Here is a 14502-nt window from a genome sequence, read left to right on the forward strand (position 1 = left end):
TAAAAATCATGCAGAAAAAAACAGTCTGCATGATTTCAAGTTTTAAAAGAAGGTAATGTAAATGATTTTTATATGGACTGTATTGGCTACATACATGTCAAAACTGATCAAACTGCTGAGCTCAGTGTCATACACCTAAATCCCAGTGGCCCAGGGAGGCTGAGGCAGGATGATCTCAAGTTCAAAGCCAGGCTCAGCAAAAGCAAAGTGCTAAGAAACTCAGTGAGACCTTGTACCTAAATAAAATACAAAATAGGGCTGAGGATGTGGCTCAGTGGTCAAGTGCCCCTGAGTTCAATCCCTGGCGCACACACACACACACACACACACACACACACAAACTGATCAAATTCCATATATGTACATTTTATTAAACTTCAATTTTACCTCAAAAAAGCTATGGGGGGGAAGGTAGTCCTTGGGCTGCTTCCCCAGAAGAACATCAGTTCTGGTGGTCAGGAAAGTAGAAGAGACCCCAGGAAGCATGAGAGAGGCACATCTATGCCGACCATGGCAGCAGATCACACCCCTGCCTGTCTCACTTCTCAGCCAGACCAGCACGTAAGGACCACATGAGTTGCTGAAAGGAAACCTGCTTGTCCTTAGGGTTTAGTCTGCTTTCTTGCTTCTTTCCCTCACCCCAGGACTTTGTTCTCACCCAGCTTCATTTGGTTTCCGAAGCATGAGGCCTTTCAGCAGGTCAGTAGGGCCACAGTTCCTGGGAGAAATACAAAGAACTCAGGATAACACTGCTCTCCATTCACAGAAATTAGAGGAGAGAGGGACCTTGATAACTCCTTTGCCTTAAAAACTACCACAACCAGAACATGGAGTCCTTCTTTAGGTCATTCATCTGGAACCCATTATTCTTCCTCTTTTCATGTGCAGAGGGAGTATTCTGTTTTATTTGTTTACTTGTCAGCTACTTCTGTCTTCCTCATTTATTTCAACTAAGAATGTTCACCTTAGAATAAAAAATGAGATCTAGAAATAAAAAGGGAGGGGCTCTTAATTTTTATAGTCATATAAGAAAATTAAAGAAGGTATGATAGATGTGCCTTAAAGTAGCACTAAACATATTCAAACTCTATTAAAGCCCCAAAAGGTGGATCTTGACTTCTCAATATCTGACTCCTTACATTATGTCTCAGCTTCCATAAGCTTGTTTCCTCATTTTATAAAATGATTCATCGAACTGAATGATTACACAGGAAAAAACACAAGCACATTTTTACTAAGTGATGAAGAGCAGTTAGAACCTTCTCTGTTTTGGATCTCTCAGAGCTGGGGAAAATAGTATTTCAAGAAAATTACTAAAGTTAATAATTAAAAGTTCTCGTTAGACCTGAAAACATGAAATCTGAAATAGAAAACTTTGCTATAGTCTACACCCAAGAACATATCCACATCAAACTCACGAGTGAGGACAATGTTAACTTGTTTATTTGATCTCAGTGGCACTGCTACAGTGACAACATCCCACAAAGACAAGAGTCAATTGGACCCATTGTTCGAGTCTGCTGGATGTAACAAAGAGTTAACTGTGGTTCAGAAAGTAGTTTCATCATCCTGAAAACGTTTTTGGCTCATAGTTCATGAGTCAAAACAATAAACCAGAAGTTCTAACAATTCAGATTGCCTATCCCAGTTATTCACCAGACTTGGCACCCAATGACTTCTGTCTGATTCCAAAAATTGATTCTAACATCAAAGGATAAAGATTTATGACTAGCAAATATTTTCAAACCCTAAAGGTGTAACAAGATCTTGAGATACAATAGCAGCATTGTTTAAATAAGTACACACCATTTGGAAGTCAGATTTCAACTTGAGACTAATAAGTGTGTTTATAAATAAATCTCACTCAGACCATAAAAACTGCAGAGCAGTGACACCTTAAAAGCTTTCTGGAACAAAGCAGGACATGCATGTTTGCATTCCTTGCCCAATGACTTGCCTGATTTTGTCTTAATTCTTCATTTTTCATTAGATAGTATCTAAGCTTTACTAAGATGACCAATGGTTAATAAAAAGTAAGAAACTAAAGAAAATATCTGGTCCATCTATTCAGTATTGTGAGTACAGAAATCCAGAGACTCATGGTATGTGATGTGTGAGCAATCCAACCTAAGCACCAAAGACTGCTCTCCTCCCAATTAACTATACCAATCACTACATGCTATCTACAGAGTCCCTCAAACTAAGGACAACTTGCTAAGACACAAACCCTTCCTAGACTAGAAAGAAATCAGAAAGTATATGGTTTTAAAACCACTGGACTACCTAAAGAAGATCCCTGACTCCACTGAAAAAGGGTATCATTCTAGTGTAGACTCTAGAAGAATCTAGAACTGTGGCATAAATAATGCTCAAAAAAAAAAAAAAACTATTTTAGGTTTGGGGCTGTAGCTCAGTGGTAGAACGCTTGTCTCACATGTGTGAGGCACTGGGTTTGATTCTCAGCACCATATAAAAATGAACATATATCCATCTACAACTAAAAAAAAATTTTCTTTAATAAATAAAGTAAGTACTTTAGGCCAAAATCGTATTTTTATACATTTCTATATTCTCTGGGATTTCTAAAGCCCTCAATGGAGAGAACACAGGATGTTTACTTAACAAAAATTCTACTGCCTACTAATTCATCACAGCACTACACAAAAGTCCATGCAAAGGAATTACTATTTTCATTTATTCTAGATAAATAACTTCTTAAATCTATGCTGTCTTCCTCATTCCTCTGTCATTTTAACTTTTTTGGGTAATTCAGAGGAATCAGTACTCAATTACTCAATAGGAAGATGAAGCATATTGTAGGGTAGGAAAAAACTCTTCCTCTACCTTCCTCAATTAGGTGGCTACAACCCCTGAATCAAAAGGAAAATAGATGAATAGACCAAAAAAAAAAAATTTACTCATTCATGCAATACACATACAGGAGAACTCCAATGACAGAATGACTCAAAGTTGTAGTTAGAATTTGGGTTTATGTACTTTTTAAAAAAATTTTCCCCCAGTGTCAGTATTGAACCCAGGGTCTCAAGCATGGGGCTTACACACTATCTTGACCAAAAGGTAACAGTGTAGAGAAGAGGCTAGAGAAAGGAAGTTTGGGGCTTTGGGGGAAGTGTAAATTGGGAAAAAAACTAAGATATATAAGGTGAATAAGAGTTGTTTAGTAAGGAACGTCTTTCACATATGAAAAATTATGTACTGCTTTTAGAAAGGGGATGGGCAGAGAACTGCCTTCCACTTAAAAATTACCATTTTCCTAAACCAAAGTAGCATATTTAGAGGCATACTCAGATTCCCCTTCGACATGCTTATGGAACCAATAATAAAGGGTATAAAATTAGAAGGGGCTAAGAATGAGTGTTGGCCTAGCCCTAGGTTTGATCACTAGCACCACAAAAAGTGGGGAGGGGATGTCTCTTTTAAAAAAAAAATAGAGGGCTGGAGTTGTAGCTCAGTGGTACAGCACTTGCCTAGCATGTGTGAAGCACTGGGTTTGATCCTCAGGACCACATTAAAATAAACAAAATAAAGGTGTGTCCATCTACAACTTTAAAAAAAATTTTTTAACCAGTGTAACTCTAAATCACTTACAACCAGAAGAATGAGAGTTTATACTCCATTTATATATGATGTGTCAAAATGCATTCTAGTCATGTATAATTAGAACAAATTCTTAAAAATTTAAAAAATTCTATATGTATATATAGATACAGATAGATTGATGGATAGAATTTATATCTGATACACTTTTTGAAGCCCTGAGTAACCATGAGAATTCTGCTGGATGCTTGTACACTAATTTGCACTTCAGTGTGGTCATTTTTCACCCTGTAAGGAGAGAGGAAGCACTGTGATCTTTTCAGTACCTCAGGCCTTTGAAGGACCTAGTCAGGCCCTGGAGGGTTAGTTACCTCTACACTCTCACTTCATACCTTTAAATACGTTTAATGAAATTACCGTAAATATATAGTTTCAAATATTAATGAAAGCATAACAACTATCAATTACCACTGCAAAGGACATTTCACTAGAACTAACCTGTTTTAAATAAAAATTTTTAAACTTAAGAGACTGTACCACAGTCATCTTCTGGTCAAAATTTTTAAACCAGGCAAACAACATTCTTTTGAAGTCTCATAAGGAGTGAGGGGTTTTCTACCACTGAAGTATCAGGCTGTACCTTGTTTGAACAAAGAAAAAAACAGTCATGAAGGAAAACATGCTGGTTCACTGTGGCCCTCTCCCTGGCAAGCTGCCACCTTCAGTTGCAGAAGCATTTAGCCAAATCACACACTCACAAATGTCTTCATCTGCAGACCACCTTAATGTTGTATGTATCTCTAGCTTAAGTAGAAAATAAGTTTTAAGACGAAAATCTCATGAATTTCTCAGAATCAGAACTATGAGAGGAGCATTTATTTAAAAGAAAGTCATATCAAAAGGGGGAAATCAGGTTAAATATAGAAAAGGAAAATACAATGTCTGAACATGAACTCACAATTTCAGTGTGGAAATACAGACACTCTTGGTCAGGCATCAAATCACCACGCCATCCTAATTCTGAAAAGGGAACACAACCTTTTCCTCTTATTCTAGGCAGGTGCAGCCAACTAAGGCCTGAAAACACAAAGGCAGCTAGAGAGGATTTAGTTGAGAGGTCAAATTTTTTAATGTAAAAGAGATAATGAACTCACTTGAAGGAGACTTAACTATGACTTTCCCCACAGGGAAGGAGAGTGAGACTTATCAATTAAAGTAATTAATTTTTAGTGCTATTTTAATAGTTTTACTGCTGAAAAATTTAGAAATACAACTCTACTCCATCTGCTATAGTGGATACAATGAAGCTTTTCCTAAAGAAAGCCTTATTATTTAAAAAAAAAAAGAATTCATGATCTTTTTAAAAGGATAAATCATCAAACAAAGGAGTATATATAGAACCAAATGATTGCCTATAAGTAAGGAAGTGTTCTTTTCTATGTATAGTAAGTAAGTGTTCACTCTAAAGCTCAGTCTAGTGCATGGTGGCCTAGGGCTCAGAGGAACACACAATGGCAGCAATCCTCAGTGCTGGGTGGAGAGATCAGGAAATACAGTTTAATATAGAATCCAGCTGAATTTATATTCAAAGAGACTGTATATCACTGTGGGAAAATGTTTTTTCCTTCTTTCTACATTTCCTGCATTGAATATACATAGCATATATTTTATAATAAAAAAATTATTTTTATAATCATCTTAACAATTTAACAATGACATGAAATGTACAATGGTGATTAGAACTGTGGGCACTGGCAGACCACCTGGACTAGAACAGTAGCTCCAAAAATTCAAATTACTTATTATACCTAATCCTCGAGTCCATCATCTACAAAAACAGAGTTAAGAGTACCAGCACCTCATAAGACTGTGGTGAGAATGACACAAATATATGAGAAAGTACTTTTGCAAAGTATTTGGTAAAGTGGAGGAACTTTAATACTAGCCGATAGCTTTCCTAGTAAGTTGAGGACTTGTCACTCAAATACGTTCCCACATTAGAGTTTGGGGATAGAGCTTTTCTTGCTCCACCTGGAGGTCCTAACAGTTTATGACACTTTTCATGGAAAATTAATTCTGTACAAAGGCCAATTTTTTTAAAACATCCTGGAACAAGCCCTGTCCTTTTGCCATCAACTATGAAAGAGACTAAGATGGAACCTGAACATTTCTTTTGCTCTTCCTTCTCCCTTTTCATCTCACAAGCACTCAGGATTTATTTTCTCTGCACACCCTAGAAAACTCCTTCTTATGTGGGCTAGATATATATATGTGTGTGTTTGTGTTCCCCCAACATAGTAGAATTCCTTTATGGGGCAATCAACAAAAAGACAGGGTTCCCTTAAGAGAAGGTGGACATGTATGGATTTTTTTCCATTTTTTTATTAATGCATTATAAGTAATAGTGGGATTCATTGTTACATATTAATACATGCATACAATATAATTTGATCAATATCATTCCCCAATACCTTCCCCCTTTGATTATGGTTTATTTATACAGACTTTAACATAACCTTCAACCTAAGAACCACCTAGAAAACTATTAATACAAAACTATAATTGTGATATTATTTGGATTGCCAGGACCATGCCTATAGTTTCTAAAGCACCTAAGGCCTAAGCCTTTAATGTATCAAGAGAAAAAAGACAGTCATGAGATTATTTTACCCTTTTCTTTATTCAATCTGCACACAGCTTATTAAGTGAATACTGTCAGCAACGTTATTGCCAGTATTCTTGTGGCACTAGTATTTATCTCAAAGGGAGTTTCATAATTAATTTAAGTAGTAAATAGTTAAAATCTCCCGCTTTGGGTTCATAATCCTAGTTGGAGCCCCTCATCATTTCTATCCCCCACTGGTACCCCTAATCGGGTGTCTCACACTTTTCTAATTCTGACCCACATTGATGCAGTGAAATTTCTGAAGCAGACTGCTGATCCCATTATTGCCCTGCTTAATGCCCTTCTGCAGACCAATTAATTCCCTACAGCCACAGCTCTTTGCTTTAGTGAGCTTGTGATCAGTCCCCTGTAAAAAATGATGGGGTTAGGACCATATGTCCCCAAATAGTGGACGCAAATTTTTCATAGTCACAAGAATACTACTCAATGTCTTATAATTCCAAGCATAAGCAAAAAAAAACCTCCATTTTCAATTTCATAGAGGATTTAAATATTTCTTCAGGGAAGTCCAAACACCTTTGCGAAAGGTAGAAAAAGGTTATTTTAACCCAAAAAAAATTTTTTTAAATAAAGACTACATATCAAAAAAAAATTTTTTTAAAGAAATCTAGGAATGATAAACTTTCTAACCCAAAAAAAATTTTTTTAAATAAAGACTACATATCAAAAAAAAAATTTTTTAAAGAAATCTAGGAATGATAAACTTTCCCAAAATCCAAATATTTCTTTTATGTGAGCTTGTGTCACTAGGGTATCCTAGGTCAGACATTCTGCTGCAGTCCTTGGAAATTCAATTCCTCAGCATTTTGTATGTTTTAGTTTAATGTTTATTAAAGTTTGAGGCTCTATCCTTAATTGGCCTCAAACAGAGCCAGAAGGGCAGAAATATGCAAGAGACCCAAACCCCATTTTCTACTAAAACATCAATCTAATACATTTTTGTAATACATTTTGACTGGAATACAAGCTGACCACTGTTCTTCTACATAAGGGATCAAATCCCAAGTGTCCCAAGGGGGCAGAGGGTAAAGCAGGCCCACTGGTAGGAGGGGTGGGGCTATGGCAAACTATCTAAAAGGTCTCATGAAAAGCAGAAAAGCATGCTTACACAGAGAGGCCAAATCATCTTTTTCCCACATACTATAGAAATAGGGACTTTTGTGTGAAATATTCCCAGTTTAAAATCATTGTTTGGGGCTGGAGTGGCGGCTCAGTGGTAGAGCACTTGCCTAGCACATGTGAGGCACTGGGTTTGATTCTCAGCACCACATATAAATAAAAAAAGTCCCTTGACAACTAAAAAAATATTTTAAAAAAAGGGAAAAAAAGCATTGTTAGGCCATGTGGGCACGGTAGTAAACATCGGTAATCCCAGTAGCTGGGGAGGTTAAGGCAGGAGGATCTCAAGATCAGAGTCGGCCTCAGTAACTTAACAAGGCCCTGAGCAACTCGGTGAGGGAGGGAGGAAGGGAGGAAGGGAGGGAGGGAGGGAGGGAGGGAAGGAAAGGAAGGAAGGAAGGGAAGGAAGGAAGGAAGGAAGGAAGGAAGGAAGGAAGGAAGGAAGGAAGGAAGGAAGGAAGGAAGGAAGGAAGGAAGGAAGGAAGGAAGGAAGGGAAGGAAGGAAGGAAGGAAGGGAAGGAAGGAAAGGAAGGAAGGAAAGGAAGGAAGGAAGAAAGAAAAGAAACACAGTTTCTCATTGTTTCTCATCCTATTACCTCATCCAAGATGTGATCTAGCCCACATCTCCAATTTGTGCCCCACTGCAATACAGGTCTTATTTATTCAATTAACAAACAAGTACTGATGCCAATCCTGAGCCACATACTTTGTTAGACACAACAAAGAAAACTCAGTCTGTCTTTCCAAGGGGCACATAAGCCAATGAAGGAGAATAACAGACAGACATACTGCCATAAACAATTTGGTCAATGCAAAGTCAGAAGTTGGTACAGGTCAGCCGTTGGGGAGTGAGGAGTCAGAAAAGTCTTCACCCTGGGGGTGAGATGTAAGATAAGTTCCAGTAGGTCTGAACCAAACAGGAAAAAGCAGAGGTGCCAGGGCTGCAGCACTGAGAGCATGCAATGCAAAGTTGCAAAGTTAGGGAGGTGAGCAAGGAAGGTGCCTGAGTCCAAGATGGATCAACTGAAGTTTAGAGAAAAGAAATGGACTAAAGACACTGCAAATAGCAAATAAAACCATGAGAACAGATCACCACCAGTGTGGAGAATGAGCAAGTCTGACAAATGCAATCAGAATTTTAATATTTTATAAAATTTTCTAACTAAAATAATGTTATATTAAAAAATATGAAAAACAGTCACAAAGGAGAAAATTTTATATCACCCATAACGCTACATTATTTCTATTTTTCCTTTACATCTAGAACCATGAGATTGTTTTCCTCAAACTTTATTCTACTTGTTTTTCCCTTAATCCTCATTTTTTGTCTCTTTTTAAGATCAATTATGTTTATATACACACAAAAAAACAATTCAAATATGAAATTAAAGAACAATTTTAGTGACATTAATATCAAAAGCAAAGTACTTAGGATAGTTAGAAAGATATGAAAACTAGAATATACAGCTTATTTTTGGAAGACTTGGTATCATTCCTAAGCCTCCTCTTCTTAACTCTGAGGATTTTCTCTTCATAGAAGAGGAATTGCTTTTTCTTTTTTTCCCCCCCATGATACTGAAGATTGAACCCAAGTATATTTTACCAGTGAGTTACATCACCAGTTTTTTTTTTCTTTCCACCTTTTTTTTAACTGGTACATTACAGTTGTACATAATGATGGAATCTCTTGTTACATATTCATACATGTACACTATATAACCATGTAATTTGGCCAGTATTATTCCCCAGCACTTTCCCTCTCCCCTCTCCTTTTTCCATCCCCTGGTTTTTGTCATCTATTTCAATTTCTCCATTTTGGCATATCTATTGTGAAGCCTAAATTTTCAGTGGACTGAAATGGAGCACAAAAACTGTTATGTATCAGTTTAAAAAGTCAACTCACTTTTCATAAACGCAAAATTAAGTCAACTGCTTCAACATTTTTACATAGCACAGGCCAGAAAGATAACCTCTATTAATATTCACCAAAGAACCACAGCCTACAAGGCAATGGCTCTGAACATAGTTTGACCCTGTTTAACTGTCTCAGTTGACTAAAAACTCTAGTAATAAATAGGAAGAGCTATTCTGCACATAAAAGGACATTACCAAGAAAGTAAAAAGGCAACCTATAGAATGGAAAAGTCAACTTGCAAATTAGATATCTGGCAAGGCCTAGGATCAAAAATGTATGAAGAGGGGACTGGATTGTGGCTCAGTGGTAGAGTGCTCACCTAGCACATGTGAGGCACTGGGTTTGATTCTCAGCACCACACAAAAATAAATATAAAATAATAGCATATGGATTTTAAAAAACTTTTAATGTGTGAAGAATTCTTACAATTCAACAATTAAAAAAAAAAGATAAATGCCCCAATTACATACCAAGTGCAAAAGACCTGAACAGTCATTTCTCCAAAGAAAATATAAAAATAACCAACAAGCACATGAAAAATTGACCACTAGTCATTAGAAGAAACCAAATTCAAACCATGAGCTACTTACTATTTTATACCCATAAGGATGCAAGAAATTAAAACACTCGTATACTGTTGGTAAGAACAGAAAGTAGTTCAGATTGTGAAGAAGAGTTTGGTGGACCCTCAAAAATGTAAACACAGAATTATCCTATCACGGGCTGCAGTTGTGGCTCAGTGATAAAACGCTTGCCTCACATACATGGAGCACTGGGTTCGATCCTCAGCACCACATAACAATAAATAAATAAAATAAAGGTACTGTGTCCATCTACAAATAAAAATAAAATATTTTTTAAGAATCATCCTATCACGTAGTAATTACAATCCTAGCTATATACCCAAATCACTGAAAACAGGAACTCAAATCCTTATACACAAAAGTCTGCAGCAGTACTGCACACAATAACAAAAAGCACTACACACAATAACCCAAATGTCCATCAATGGGTGAATGGATAAAAACCACCATGGTACACACATAAAATAGACTATTAATCTGGCTCATGCCTGTAATCCCAGCAGCTCCAGAGGCTAAAACAGGAAGGTCACAAGTTCAGAGTCAGCCTCAGCAACTGAGTGAGGCCCTAAGTAACTTAGTGAGACACTGTTTCAAAATAAAAATTAAAGGGCTGGGGATGTGGTTCAATGGTTAAATAACCCTCAGTTCAATTCCAGATACCAAAAAAAGAAAAGAAAGAAAGAAACAGACAATTAATTATAAAAAGAAATGCAGACTGACACATACTACAACATTGATGAACCTTAAGGACATTAAGTGAAAAAGTCACTTACAAAAAAACATATACTATATGAATCCACTTCTTCATATAAATCATAAATCAAATTTATAGAGACAAAGGTAGAATTTTGACTGCCAGGTCAGGTGGGGGAGGCAGTGTTTGGGGGATTAATGTTTAAAGGTCCAAAGTTTTGGTTGTGCAAGATGAAAAGAGTTCTGTAGATTGTATTCACTACAATGTGAGTACACTTCACACTACTGAGCTATACACTTAAAAATGGTTAATGTGATCAATTTTATATGCACTTTACCACAATTAAAAATAACTAAAGGGGCTGGAGTTGTGGTTCAGTGGTGGAGTGCTTGCCTCACACATAGGAGGCACTGGGTTCAATCCTCAGCACCATGCAACAAAAAGCAAATAAATAAAATAAAGGTATGTCCATCTACAACTAAAAATATTTTTAAAAAATAACTAAAATTTTTTAAGGAATGAAGTACTGATACACACTATGAAGTAAATGAACTTTGAAAACACAATCATAAGTAAAAACAAAACAAAAAAATATGTGACAAAGGTCACATATACGAAATTTTCAACAGGTAAATCCATAGACACAAAAAGCTGGAGATTGTCAGGCACTTACTGCTAATTGGTAAGATGTTTCTCTATAGGGTAATGAAAATATTCTGGAATTCAACAATGGTGATGGTTACACACAATTATGAGATGTAATTAAACACACTGAATTATAGACTTTAAATCGGTAAATTCTATGGTATGTGAATTACACCTCAATAAAAATAACTGCAACTGCTCGCTTAATATGCTATGAAATGAATTTTTTTTTTTTTTCCCCAGAAGTCTCACCAATGTGACTACATCTAGAACCTTTAGAAGATAATTCAAGTTAATGAGGACAGAAGTGTAGGGCCCTAATCTAACTTGACTGTCCTTGCAACAACACAGAAAGGGTTTGGGATGTAACTCAGTGCTAAGGCACGTGTCTGGCATGCTCAAGGCCCAGGATTCCATTCCTCTAATGGTAAAAGGGGCTGGGGGGGGGGGGGTCCCCCTCCTTCTCTGCCCTACTCTCAATCTCCCTGCCTCTTCACAGTTCTATTATCTAACCTACCCATACTATGATATTTTGTTATAATTGTTCAACCTAACCCACACTAAAGTAACTAAAATAAAACTATTGGTCAGATGTTATTTTCCCATATTCAACCTTTGTAATCACAAGGAGATACTATTCTTTTTTAATTTAACACAACTTCCTCTATTTCTCTTTTCTGATCTTTTGAGTTTTACTAGAGGAAACAGCAACAGGCAAGTTGTGGTATCAATAGCTCTGCTCTATGTGTTCCTTTGGTGCTCTCTGGAACCAAGAGCACACTAATACTAGCACTCATCTTCCATGGGCCCTGGGGCCTGCCCTGAAAGACCACACAGCTGCTCTACCCTCTCTCTTCTTCTGCCACAGACCTTCCTCACTACTGCTCCCATGTCCACTAGGTTTTCCACTGTTGTCAAAACTCTTACATTGGGTCTGGGGATACAGCTCAGTTGGTAGAGTGCTTGCCTCACAAGCACAAGGCCCTGGGTTCAATCCCCAGCAAGGAAAGAAAAAGAAAAAAAAAAAAAAAAAAACTGTTACATGATTCACCCTTTTACTCCTATGCTGTCAACCAGGGCTCTGCAATCAAAACATGTGTCCTTATAACACCTGCCTCTGTGACTACCTGTAACAGTGCTTGTACTCAGGAGTTGCCAAGTTTTATCAACTCTGATTCTAGAAGGGGGATCTCAAATAAGCAGAAAAAGAAAACACCCTGAAGACAAACGGAGAGAGTGTAGGGTAGAAAAGACTACACTGTTTCAAATACGACACAGAGTCAAAAATTCCCCCAAAATCAGGGGACACTGTTTAATCAGCCAAGCTAATGTAGGCCTGCTACAGCTCTGACAGTCAAAAAGCTCAAACAAGGGCTGGGGAGATAGCTCAGTTGGTAGAGTGCCTGCCTCGCAAGCACAAGGCCCTGGGTTCAATCCCCAGCACCGCAAAAAAAAAAAAAAAAAACCCTCAAACAAGAAATGGACAGAAGGGGTGCCAAGGGAAGGCAAACCCCTAAAAAGCAAGTTCTCTTGGTATCAGAACAAATCCCTCCCTGTGCCCACAGTACAAGCATCTAGTAATAGGGCAGCAGGGCCAACAGCAAAATCATAATCATCATGAAAAAAATCTGCAGTAGTGAAACAGCACACAATGTATGTTAGAAAGCTTCAAAACACTGAAAATTTAACATTCTGACATTCTATTTGTGCTTCTATGGACAAGTCAAAACCTTGCTTCGGTTATTATCAGAAGTGTGATTCTCAAAAGCACCTTACATTTGTATGGTTCTTTGTAGGTTGCATTTAACTTGAACTTCACAATTATCCCCAACAAGAGAGACAGAATATCAGCTTCAATTGCAAATGTAAAGTCTTTTGACTGTACTAATTTCTCTACCAGTTAATATCATGTTACTCTCTGATGTGAGGGGGGTTATCTCTACATACTATTCACAAGTAAAAAGAAAGTGAAGTGGAAGAATAAAGGCAAAGGCAAGAGACAAAGCAGACAACTTGAGAAATGAACACAGAGAATGTGAGTGAACAGATTACTCTCTAAAAAAACACCAAGCTGGACCCTGGTGCATACCTATAATTCAGTAACTCAAGGCTGAGGCAGGGAGGATCACAAGTTTGAGGCCAGGCTGAGCTTGGCAACTAAGTAAGATGATGTCTCAAAATACAAAATAAAAAAGGCTGGGAGTATAGCTCAATGGTAGAGCACCCCTGGGTATAATCCCTAATACCATAAAAATTTTTAAAATAAATAAAAACTACTTGATATATTACAAAGAATATATATATGGCTGCAAGTTAAACAGCACACAAACAAAAACAAATACCAATGAAGACTAGAGAATTAATGCCAAAATGTTATCCAACATTAATAGTGAAAGTCATTTTTTTCCTTTTCATAGTCTTCTGTAAATTTTTTGCAATGAATATCTGTTACTTTTACAACTGGAAAAATAACACCACACACATACAATTAGCTAAACTATCTAAAAGTATGCTACCACTAACTACTAAAAACTAATTTCAGAATTTGGCTCTCTGGACCTGTTTCTTCATAGAAAAAATTCAGAAGATAGACTAGATAAATGTTTTCCAAACTGTGAGCTTGTGTAGGTAAAGTGCTTTGATGCAGGACCTGGTATAGAGCAAACACTCAAAACATGCAATACTGTTGTTCACTACTACTATCCAAGTGCTCACTGAATTGGCAAACAGAATCAAGAAAGCAAGCAGAATTCTGAGTTCAAGACTTTCACATTAACCACTTTGTTTTTACAGTTCAAATATTGTACTCCTCGATATGACTTCAACTAGATAAAAGATTCCCCTGTTTTAAAGTTTTCAAACCACTTAACTGGCTAATCCCTAAAATGTCTTATAGTATAATGTCATTCCAGATAATTATGTGTATTCTCATCCTTTTGGCAAGTCTAAAAATACTCATGATGAACATACAAATAACGTAAGTCTAGGTAAACTATACTTGGCATAACTGTAATATACTGCATGAAAAATGTTTGTTAATTCTGAAATCTTATGATTGCTCATTCCCTAACCCTCTTTCAAATTACAAGTACTGGTCACTAAAAATTCTCTGTAATTAATTCCTGGTTAGTATCATAAAACTCCCAGTCTTTTTAAACAAAGTAGAAACGTAAACTAATGAAAAGACACTTATCAAGGCAGTCTTCAAAATGCATCCATTAACTTGCAGGAAGAAATTTCTTAAAACAGTGGAAACTGGGCTGGGTTTGTAGCTCAATGGTAGAGCACTTGCCTAGCATAT

The 14502-nt window shown here is 36.9% G+C and overlaps 1 protein-coding gene and 1 long non-coding RNA gene across 9 annotated transcripts in view; both read right to left on the reverse strand.

Moving 5' to 3' along the window:
• Positions 1-14502, reverse strand: part of SRPK2 (SRSF protein kinase 2) — a 204787-nt gene that overhangs the window by 149670 nt on the left and 40615 nt on the right. The window lies entirely within an intron of this gene.
• LOC306667967 lies at positions 2521-7695 on the reverse strand. Its single transcript, XR_013765692.1, has 2 exons — positions 6949-7695; positions 2521-6851 (listed from the first exon to the last, which is right to left on the reverse strand). It is a non-coding gene; the product is annotated as an uncharacterized lncRNA (long non-coding RNA).

Source organism: Sciurus vulgaris (assembly GCF_902686455.1).
Source record: "Sciurus vulgaris genome assembly, chromosome: 8".
Lineage (NCBI taxonomy): Eukaryota > Metazoa > Chordata > Mammalia > Rodentia > Sciuridae > Sciurus > Sciurus vulgaris.